Consider the following 12,082-nt stretch of genomic DNA (forward strand, 5'->3'; position numbering starts at 1 on the left):
ATTATTTTTTCCATATTTTCTTCATAAAATTGCATAATAACATGACAAACATGAACCAAATCAATCAAATATAGTAAGAGTAAACTGAAACAAAATTGTGACTAAGACTTTTACACTCCGTAAATCAACAATATTTTCCATTCAAATTTGGACACAAATTTAAATCGTACTATACATGTGTATGTGATTCTGTAGATTTTGAAGTATTGTTTGCTATTTATCTCGCCTGCACACGAAGTAATGTATATATCATGTAAAATCTACTTGGTAAATGAAGTATACCTCCGCTTTTTATAAAAAAAATATTATTTTGCTATTTAGATATATCTGAATTTCAACTTATTCCTAGTTGTATTTCCTAACATATGTTATATTTTCTTTACATAAAGGATAGAAGAACAGACAGGGTCATAGTGATTCAGTTTTGCAAACAAAATATTAAAACTACTTGTATCAAGCAATTTTATAGTAGTTAGAGCGTTAGATTTTGGTCTTACCTCTCAACACTGTGTGGATATATATGGAAAAACATTGATTTGGAATGTGTATGTTAAGACTTACATTGGTTTGGTGGTCATTTGTATTATTTTGAAGGGACACAAAATTTGGCCCCGTTTCTATCGACATATCAATATAATGTTACAAAAAACCAACATTTCAAATAAGCGTATTTCTTCCCAAAAAGTTGTGGAACATAATTTTTAAAAATGATAACGAGAATAGAAATGGCGGAAAATTCTGTGTTTCTTCAAAATAACACAATTAAACACCTACCCAGTATATTTCTCATTATAAATGTCAGCATCCCAAAAAAACACAAACTGTTAGGATTTCCCGATGTTTCACAGTATGAACAGGTAAACATTTAAATTTTAAAGAAAAAAATCAATCAGTAGGCTTGAATAAGCCCCTTATATCGTATGCAATTTTCGGCCAAGTCATATATAGCCTTTAGTTACCAGCCTAGTCATATTTTAGCCCGTATGTTTCATTTAGTTGACAAGTTAAACACAGTTAATTTGTCATCGTCTTAGAATCGTAGAGACTGATGATTTAAGTTTGGACATGTCAGTACACAACAATATATTTTGTATAGTCTGCAATATTAATGCAGAATCCTTATTCTACAGTTCTTTTCTTGCCAAAATATTTTTTTACTGAAAAGGCATCATCAAAATAACTTTCCAGAAGAAAACATAGCCCCTTCCCCTCATCCCCTCACTTCTTTTATATCAAGAATTGGAAAATAGATTTAAGATAAATAGTCTTTAATTACACACAGACATGTATTAAGGTAAGAAGCTGATTGCAAAAAACCTATTTTCAAGACATTACAGCTGTTGTCACACCTTACCGGATAACTGTAAAAAACTAACCTTCAATAAATCAATTATAAAAAGCACTAAGTGTCTTTTCCAAGATATCATGGATATAGACATTTTAGTTTTACACCTGATACTCTGCAAACAAAAAAACCAACAAAAACAAATTTGTTGTTTTTTTCTTTTTTGGACATTTGAATTTTTACGGTACTACAATCTGTCGTTACCTTCATTTTGGCATTGCACAATGTCATGTTTTCCTCTGACGGTAACGTATTTATACTAAATCCATTGATATATTAGTCTTAGATACATTACTTCTTTTATTGGTTGTCATTGGCTTGATAGGTAATTGCAAGTACTCTCAGATCTCTATTTTATGTCTTTTGTTGTTGGAATGTATCAATACCCAGCCACGTCTGGTCTGTGTTTTGTTAGATGTTTGTCTACTTTGTATCAATCTGAATAAATAAAAATATATCCAATCTGCTATTGGAATCCACATTATAGGCCAACTATATTTGACTTGGAAACTATATGCAAAGAGATGGAAAAATCCATATAAAATCCTTGATCAAAAGGACATACTCAAACAACATGTCAGGAATATGACAGTTTTTGTCCATTCGTTTTTGATGCGTTTTGTTATTTAATTTTGCCATGTGATTATTGACTTTCCCAATTGATCTTCCTCTAAGTTCAGTATTTTTGTGATTTTACTTTTCCCAATGATCAATACAGAATATTGAGTATTTCAAAGAACACTGAAGAAGAATTAAAAAAAAAATGATATTGTTATATAAATAGGAAAAATATATTGTACATGTATACATAACAATATTGGAATACATAATGTAAACTAATTATTTTCAATATACTTGATCTAATAAGCAATTTGAAGAAAGTAAAATATCAAAACGGGTTTAAAATAAAACTGAGAATGGAAATGGGGAATGTGTCAAAGAGACAAAAAACCCGACCAAAGAGCAGACAACAGCCGAAGGCCACCAATGGGTCTTCAATGCAGCGAGAAACTCCCACACCCGGAAGCGTGCTTCAGCCGGCACCTAAACAAAAATGTATACTAGTTCAGTGATAATGGATGTCATACTAAACTCCAAAATATACACAAGAAACTTAAATTAAAAATCATACAAGACAGACTAACAAAGGCCAGAGGCTCTTGACTTGGGACAGGCGCAAAAATGCGGCGGGATTAATTATCATTTTTGAGTTCTCAACCCTCCCCCTATACCTCTAGACAATGTAGAAAAAACAAACACACAACCATACGCACAGTAAAACTCAGTTCAAAAGAAGTCCGAGTCCGATTTCTGAAAAGGTAACTAAAGAAACTTAACAAACTGGCAATGATACATACATTAACAAAGGACTACTTGCAGTTACTGACACGCCAGCTCCAGACCTAAATTAAACTAATTGAAAGATTATGTCTTCATTTTATGAATATCAAGTGCAATCCCTTCCGTTATGGGTTTAGTATTATACCATCATAAAATATATGAGAAGAACATAACCCGTATCATGCCAACAACTGGTTTTAGAATACACGTTTTACGTTCATTATCACTGGACTAGTATATATATTTGTTTAGGGGCCAGCTGAAGGACGCCTCAGGGTGCGGGAATTTCTCGCTACATTAAAGACCTGTTGGTGACCCTCTGCTTTTGTTTTTTATTTGGTCGGGTTGTTGTCTCTTTGACACATTCCCCATTTCCATTTTCAATTTTATTTAATTTCCGATACAAAGACCCTATAAGTGAATCAATATCATTTTATGTTTACAAAACTTTGAATATTTCGAAAAACTAAGGATTTTCTTGTCCCAGGAATAGATTACCTTAGCCGTATTTCGCACAACTTTTTGGAATTTTGGATCCTCAATGCTCTTCAAGTTTGTACTTGTTTGGCTTTATAACTATTTTGATATGAGCGTCACTGATGAGTCTCATGAAGACGAAACGCGCGTCTGGCGTACTAAATTATGATCAATGTACTTTTGATAACTATTAAACCCAAAATATGCATTTTCTAATGATTCAGGAGCCTATAATTCAGTGGTTGTCGTTTGTTTTTGTGTTACATATTTAATTTTTTTTTTTTTAAATAAGGCCCTTTGTTTTCTCGTTTGAATTGTTTTACAGTGTCATATCGGGGCCTTTTATAGCTGACTATGCAATATGGGCTTTGCTCATTGTTGAAGGCCGTACGGTGACCTATAGTTGTTAATGTCTGTGTCATTTTGGTGGACAGTTGTCTAATCGGCAATCATACCACATTTTCTTCTTAATAAGTCTGTTTAAAGGTGTTGTTAGCTTTTGAGATGAATGCCGACATTTTTGTGCTTTGTGAAGAATATTACCATAAAAAAATTGGATGTGAAATACCTGCACGTATAAGATGTCTGCATGTTGAATTATATTTACGAATGATGTCCTTTTACCAATGATAAAATTTATTTAATGTTTTGACTAGTTTGTGATATCAAAAACCCTTGTGTTATAATTTTTCATTTCTAAAAATGGATAATTAACGATAGGAAATGACAAATCATCTCTTTTATCATCAATTTTGGTATTGAGTTTCCCGTTAATGATATAGATATCAAGATCGAGTAAAGGGCAGTGTTCATTATTAGTATTAGCTTTATTTAAAGTTAATTCAACAGGATAAATGTCTTTATATATAAAAAGGAAGATGTGGTATGATTGCCAATGATACAACTCTTCACAAGAGACGAAATGACACAGAAATTAACAATCATAGGTCGCCTTCAACAATGAGCAAAGCCCATACCGCACAGTCAGCTATAAAATGCCCCGAAATGACAATGTAAAACAATTCAAACGAGAAAACTAACGGCATAATTTATGTACAAAAAAAGAACGAAAAACAAATATGTAACACATTAACAAACGACAACCACTGAATTACAGGCTCCGGACTTGGGACAGGCGCATACATACAGAATGTGGCGGGGTTAAACATGTACGCGGGATCCAAACCCTCCCCCTTACCTGGGACAGTGGTGTAACAGTACAACATAAGAACGAACTATAAAAATCAGTAGAAAGAGGCTTAACTCATCAGATGGATAAACATACAAATACTATAAATACAAGTGGACGTGGCCGGGTACTTGTACATCCAAACAACAAACATACACTAAGTACAGATCTGAGAGTACTCGCAGTTATTCACAACTAGTTCAATCCAATTACCACTTATAAAAAAAATATACACACTGAAGTCGTCATTATTGAGAGCCAATATATCATCCAAATATCTAAAAATATTGTTAAATTTTTTGTATCAGATGTTGTTTCGATGGGTCTTTCCTGATTTTAGTCATCAATTGTAACTCGTAACAATACAGAAACAGGTCCGCAATAAGTGGTGCACAGTTAGTCCCCTTTGGACTCTGATAAGTTGAAGATATGGAATCTCCAAAGCAAACAGATATGTTATCTAATAAAAATTCAAGGGTAGTTATAGTATCAAATCATGTGAAATTTACATAGTTCTTTTGTTTGTTGTTACTAAAAAATGACCTAAAAGAGTTCGAACATATGTATATGTATTTTGACTTTTGAAAGCCCATTTAATTAGGTGTGATTTTTTTCTTAACAAGAATATGGGGTAAAGTGGTATATAGGGTAGAAAAATCAAAACTTTGAACAAATTCAAATTCACCAATATAAGCATGCAATTTATCAAGTACTTTCAACGAATTTTTGACACTCCAAAAGTAATTAATTCCACATTTTCGAAGGCCTTATTTGATCAAATTATTATTAGGTTTTTGATTGTAACAAGTGTACTAGTAAGTAGAATAGACAATTCAGTAGTGGAACAATGTCTTGAAGACGAAATAAATTTATTTTTGTAAGGTGTTTTGTGTAGGGCCGGAAGCCAGTACACAGTTTGAATTTTAATTGTATTTGGTTCTGCTTATTGTGCTGCATACATTATACATGACATGCAAACTGCGAAATGTGCGTTTATGTTTATGTAATAAGATTTGTATATGTTGGACATCATAATGGCAGGTCGCAGTTGTGGTAAATTAACATGCCTTTCCCTGATCCCCCTCCAATTTTTCTTTATCTAAATGTCCACCTGAATTATTTTAAATCATTTGGATTTTAATGTCAATCCGTATTCCAATCACGAATCAGAAGCTGTTTCAAAAGAATACACAAGTGATTCACTTGATAAATATAAAATATAACTAGAGAGGCTAACAGCGAAAAAAGGAATTTCAGAGTCATGTTTTACATAGGTTTTTAAAAAATAGTGATAATTATCCAGTCAATAAAATATCTATGGTGGTTCAGGTGTCACGACAGGGATCGTGTGCAATTACTTGTAGTTTTCCTTTTCCCTGATACATAGTGCTCTTTGTTTTTTGCCAACAAGTAGCAAACATAGACAAATGTTTGTGCACTACTCTAAAACAGTGTAGATGGATTAAGCAAATTTCGACTTCTCTTCTTGTAGTACTTTTTACCAATCAAATGATACCATACAAGAGAAGTAGGACTTGCAATTTCATCAACAGTTATAGCAGCACGACGTGTTTAATTTTCTCCAAACACGCGTTCTGTTTTATGCGGGATGCCAATTTGATATTCTTGGAGGATAATGAAAATGAATATCTTGACCTGGAAAGATATGCAAATAAACATCTTTGGACAAGACATGATGAAAATAAAAAACTATCAGCACAAAATACAGGAAACAAATGTGCAATTTTTTTTTTTATTCAAACGAAAACAAAACTGCGAATAATTTATCAATCTTTGATACATATACTACTGAATACACTGGTATACATAACTGGCAGCTGGAGGGAGCGCGTTCAAAATCATAAACTTTGGAAAGCAGTTAGTAGCACAAATAGTAAAACACAAATATTACTCAATCTGAGGAAAACTATCGTACTCAATATCAGACAATGTTTAATACGTAGAGCAAACTCTTCATTCCATGAGCATTCGTAAGTAAACAACCCAGTACTGCACTTGATATTTTCGTGCGGCTTACGCCATGTAGATGTGCATATCCACAACAATTGATTTCGATCAGTTGACTTTTTAGGAGTTTTGAGTTTTTGAAATCATGATTCATTTTCAAGGTTCATCGACTGCTTTTCACCCAGTCTTTGATAGAACCTTGCAAAATGCTTATAAGTGGGTCCCACATGACATGTCAACCGAATGTAATGAAATTTTGTACAATTGATATGATAGTCAAGAGAAAATAAATTCTAACTTTAAAATTCCATTTTATGCTATTTTTAGATTTTTCAGCGCCATCTACTGGAAAAGGCTCAATTTCCAAAAACTTCCAGAAAAATGTCACAATTTTGTTACTCTGAATATGCTAGATAAGGTTATGTTTAGCTGGTTTTTGAATTGATTTTTATAACAAGCATCATTCGTCCTTCGATACTTGACTCGACAAAATGATAAAGCTTGAGTATAGCTATAAATCTTGGGGCTGACCGGTATAAAAAGGGCATTTTTGGCATATTTTTGATACTTGAGAAAAAGATAAAAAAAAGACATGAAATCTCTTAAAGTACCATGATTTTTTTAATGTTTTAAATATTTCTATTAAGGTTTACATGTGTATTACAAGTTTTATGATGTTTTAGTTGGGGTCTCTTACACCGTTACCATGGCAACGGAATAATAATGGGTAATTTTCACGTTTTTTTCACAATAATCAATGTATCTAATCATGAAAACTGATTTATCTTTTGACACTGTTTTATGATATATGGCATGAAGGTGTATTACAATAAGACAGTGTATCTCATAAAAATAAAACAGCCAAATGACCTTGACCTCTGTCCTCAAGGTCAAAATACTTGATTTTTTTCAGTTTCTTGACTGGAGCACATATTTCTCTCTCCCTTGCAGAAGTCTTATAATACTTGACATACGTTCAGCACCTTAACATGCTTAATATGATGTGTAGTGTGCCATGGATGATGACCCTGATATTTGACCTTTAATGTCAAATAAAAAGTCAAGGTCAAATATATAATTCTTTATGTCAGACTAAAACAAAACATATTCTTTCTTGCCATTTCGATATGAAAATGACGAGATATGCACTGATTGCTTATGAGACAACTATCCACCAGAGTTAAAATGAAGTGATAGTAAGCAATTTATAGGCCACTAGACCACAGAACGGGCAAGACCTTTGCAGTGCAGCTAAGGGTTTTTCCCTAGGGGTCATGTCCCGCCCCCTGATATAATGATGTTGCTTTTTAGATTTATCTAAAAAAAACAAGATTTAGAACCCCCTCCCTTACCCATATTTAATCTTATTTGCCTTTCTAGTTCATCATAGGGGATATGCCCTGCCCCCTACATACAGTTGGTGGTAAAATAACTTGAAATGTGTTCATATTCCTACCTATAAATCATATAAATATTCTCAATCAGCATGAGTACACTTTTGAGTACATACGATATGTTTTTGCTGGGGTTCGTGTCCCTAATATACACTGTTCAGATACCCACCCATAAACCATATACTCAGAAATGTTAGATTAATTAAAGCAAATAGAAATTACACTGTAATTGGGTAATATTTTCAAAAGCGTACACCAAAACATTGTGATTGGTTTAAAGCGTTCTAAACAATCGGAATTCAACCAATGACGTAACATGATTTTCGTTTTGGTGTACAAACAATGAGATTACCCATAGTCCTTTAGATTCTGAAAAGGCCAATTGAATAATGTACAAAAATGCAACTAAGGTAATGTCATAGTTTGGGCCATATTAAGCTAACTACATGGTGTGGGGTTTTACAGTTTGTTGCAGATCGTGTGGCAACCTATGGGTGTACATTGTTGATATGTTTACTTCTGAGATGAAATGTTGTATCCTTGACCCAATATCTTACTTGTTGTCCCACTTTGCATTATATTGCGGTCGAGGATATATAAATGCTACTCGTTCGTCTGTCCGTCCGAGCATCGGTTCGGATTGTAAACTTTCAAGCATAATTAATTGATATTTAATTTTGATAAAATTTATGCATTAGCTTTCTATAAATTAATAACCAGTCGAGTCTGAAAATGAGCCCTGTTCAAACATTTAGAAGTTCGGGGACATTGAAAATCTGTTGTGTTATCTATATTGCAATAATTTTTAAATTTACAAAAATATATTTTGAAGGTCTATATCATGAAGTTTCGACATACATTGTACATGTAAAAGTCAGCTTGTTAGAACTCCTCAAATAAACCAAGAAAACCATGAAAGCTGGGTTTTAAAAGGCCCAAGAAAGTTGCGAAATTTCCTCACAAATTTAAAGAGAACTTATTATAATACCACATCTTATTTTCATATTGTATCCTTTTTATAGCAAGGTGGAAAAAAACAGAAAAATACCTCGTTATGAAGGCATTTGTGATCGCCTAATATCAGTAAAATGTTGCATCAAAAGAATGGTTATCATCAAATCGGATCGGAAGCTTATTTTGAAACTTTACCTTAAACAATGAAGTACTACTGTCAAATATTGAATATATTGAACTCAAGATCAGTTAAGGACATTATAACGAGAAATTTTTGCTTCTTCTTCTGCTTAATTTGTGTTTATATAACAGTTATATTTGTGAATGTATTATGACATGCATCTTTTGTATCAAAATTTGATAGTAAAATGATTTTCTTTAGTGTTTGGCCTTTGGATCAAGCATGAACTGTATATTCAAGTCTGGCAGTTGAATTCTAAGTTTGAATACATTTCAACAGTCTAAGAATTATGTGTAATTTTTTTTATAAACATCAACTTTTTATCTTATGGAATTGATTGCCCAACTATAAAAATACAGTCTCTGAAATAATTTTCAAAGTACAATTTAACAAAGGGCTAGCATTATCTTTTTCCAACAATTGTCGTCAGTCGTCCATTAACTTTTACAAAAACTTCTCTGAAACTATAAGGCTAAATTTAATCAAACTTGGCCACAGACATCATTGGGGTATCGAGTATTAGAAATTGTGAGCTATGACCCCCCTTTCCACCCACCATTTTTTCCAACCAAATAGGGCAACGCGGCTGAAAAATAAAACTAAGTGGGTAAGATACAAGTTTTCTCCATTATCTTGAAAAATACAAGATAGAAAAAATCTGACAGAGACAAGAATTTTCAAAATGCTGAGATCTCACTTTCGGCTATTTACGTCAAAACTGTCGGACGTGCTCACGTTGGAGGTTTTGCCCTTGAATGACAAAACTTTTGCCTATTATTTAAAAATATCTACAATATACAGAAAGTTTACAAAACAAAATTGTAAGAGTTTGCTCGGAACTCTGTGTCTAGCCTCTCATTGTTGCTTCAGTGTAAAAGTGTAAAATCGACATAAAAAGTAAGTCAATATATCAGTAAAATATAGAATAAAAAAAGAATCAATTTTTTTTAAGGTGCCATTTCTTGGTCTTGCAGATTAGCGTCTGTCCAAGTTTCATAACAATCAATGAAGTTTTACAAATTCATCATGTCAAAAAAATTCAATACCAAGTCTGTAAATCTAAGTCCATCTATCCGGAAAATACTGAAATGAAATTTTTTTTCTTCTAAAGTTTGCTTCAGACATTATCTCTTAACCATAAAAAAAGCTTCTGTAAAAGTTTTATAAAATTGTATGAAGGTTTGCCAAAGTAATTGATGTGGAACAAATTTATACCCCAGACTAGCTATATATTTTCGACATTTTGCCCTAGATACTGTCGTTTGGTTATTATCAAGCGCTGTCCAAATTTCATAACTTCTCTTGAAGGTTTGACAAAGTTATTGGTGTCTAAAAAACTTCAACTAAATGTTGATGCCTCTGCCACAAACGACAGAGTCTAGGATAGCTATGTCTCACTTTAGCGAAAGAAATAATATCGATATAAATTATCAGTATGACAAGATGAACAAACAATTCAATATGGATAAACTCGTCAGTTTACTTCTTATTGGAGTAATTGTTCTTTAATGACGATTTTAAAGATTTATTTGCGTGTTTGCGTATTATTTTGAAAACTGTTATCAACTGTCAAAGATATATAGATGTATAGAAACTTTAGGGGCAAAAATGAAAAGCAAACAAACTAGAAGCTCTAAAGATCCTGTGTCGCTCGCTTTGGTCTCTTTGGTCTATGGGCATATCAAACATTAAGCACACTCTTCAACATTGTAGACGGGAAAAGACCTTATGACAAAAACCTCTATTTTGTTTATCTTTTAGTTTGTTTAGTTTCTTTGACTTATTAATAGATCTTTCCTTGCTGATCATTTTTGTCATTTATAGTGTTTATTCTATGATTATAATTTAAATCATATGAGGTATAACAGAAAAAAAATGTTTCTCTCTTAATATCATAGTTTTCATGATAAGTGAAAAAATGAAAAAAAAAAATGTTTGTCATTTATGGGCCACAACTCCTGTAAGAATTTGTTGAACAGTTTTAACATTTGTGGACAAATGGTAGAGCTCATTTTCTAAACATATTTGTTCCTTTCAGATTTTCTTTATTAATTAAGGTTAAAAAAATAATAGACAAAACTTGCATTTTACCCCTATGTTCTTTTTTTAGCCATGTCAGCCATGTTGGTAGGTAAGCGGGGTCATCCGACATGGTTTTTTAACAAGATACCTTAATGATGATTGTGGCCAAGTTTGGTTAAATTTGTCAGAGTAGTTTCAGAGGAGAAGATTTGTGTAAAATATTATAAAAATTTACAAAAAATTGTTAAAAATTGACTATAAGGGTCAATTGACCATTTTGGTCATGTTGACGTATTTGTAGACCTTATTTTGCTGAAAAAATGTGCTGTTTTCAGTTTATCTCTATCTTTTATGATATTCAAGATAATAACCAAAAACTGCAAAGGTTCCTTAAAACTATCAATTCTGGGGCAGCAACCCATCAACAGATTGTCTAATTCGTCTGAAAATTTCAGGATAGCTAGATCCTGACCTGATGAACATTTTTATTCAATGTCAAATTCCTGTAAATGCTTGAGTTTCAGAGATAAAAGCCAAAATCTATTTTTAGCCATGGTGGCCATCTTGGTTGATGGGCAGGGTCATCGGATACAGTTTTTAAAATTAAATACCATAAGGATGATTTCGTCCAAGTTTGGTGCAATTTGGTCATGTTGACTTACTTATAGATCTAACTTTGCTGAACAATTTAGCTGTAACAGTTTATCTCTATCTATTATAATGAAATCAAGATAACCAAAAACTGCAAAATTTCCTTAACATTACCAATTAAGCGGCATCAACCCAATAACCGGTTGTCTGATGCGTCTGAAAATTTCAAGGCAGAAAGATCTTGATCTGGTGAACATTTTTACCCCATGTCAGATTTTCTCTAAAGCTAAAAGCCCAAAGAACTGCATTTTACCCCATGTTCTTTTTTTAGCCCTGGCGGCCATATTGATTGATGAGCGGGGTCATCAGATACATTTTTAGAACTAGATACCCTAAGTAGAATTTAGGCCAAATTTGGTTTCATTTGGCATAGTAGTTTCAGAGGAGAAGATTTTTGTAAAAATTATCGGTCGAAGACGATGGACGACGGACGATGGACGACAAGTTCTGAGAAAAGCTCACTTGGCCCTTTTGGGCCAGATGAGCTAAAAAAAGGAATACACAAAAAGTTAGTATGGCCTAAATCGTGTGACACCTATTGCCATTTAATGAACTTTTTT

General features: G+C 32.7%; 1 protein-coding gene across 1 annotated transcript in view; it reads left to right on the forward strand.

Moving 5' to 3' along the window:
* LOC143052068 (uncharacterized) overlaps positions 1-12,082 on the forward strand; it is a 42,538-nt gene that overhangs the window by 20,455 nt on the left and 10,001 nt on the right. The window lies entirely within an intron of this gene.

The sequence above is a fragment of the Mytilus galloprovincialis genome, chromosome 11 (genome assembly GCF_965363235.1).
Source record: "Mytilus galloprovincialis chromosome 11, xbMytGall1.hap1.1, whole genome shotgun sequence".
Lineage (NCBI taxonomy): Eukaryota > Metazoa > Mollusca > Bivalvia > Mytilida > Mytilidae > Mytilus > Mytilus galloprovincialis.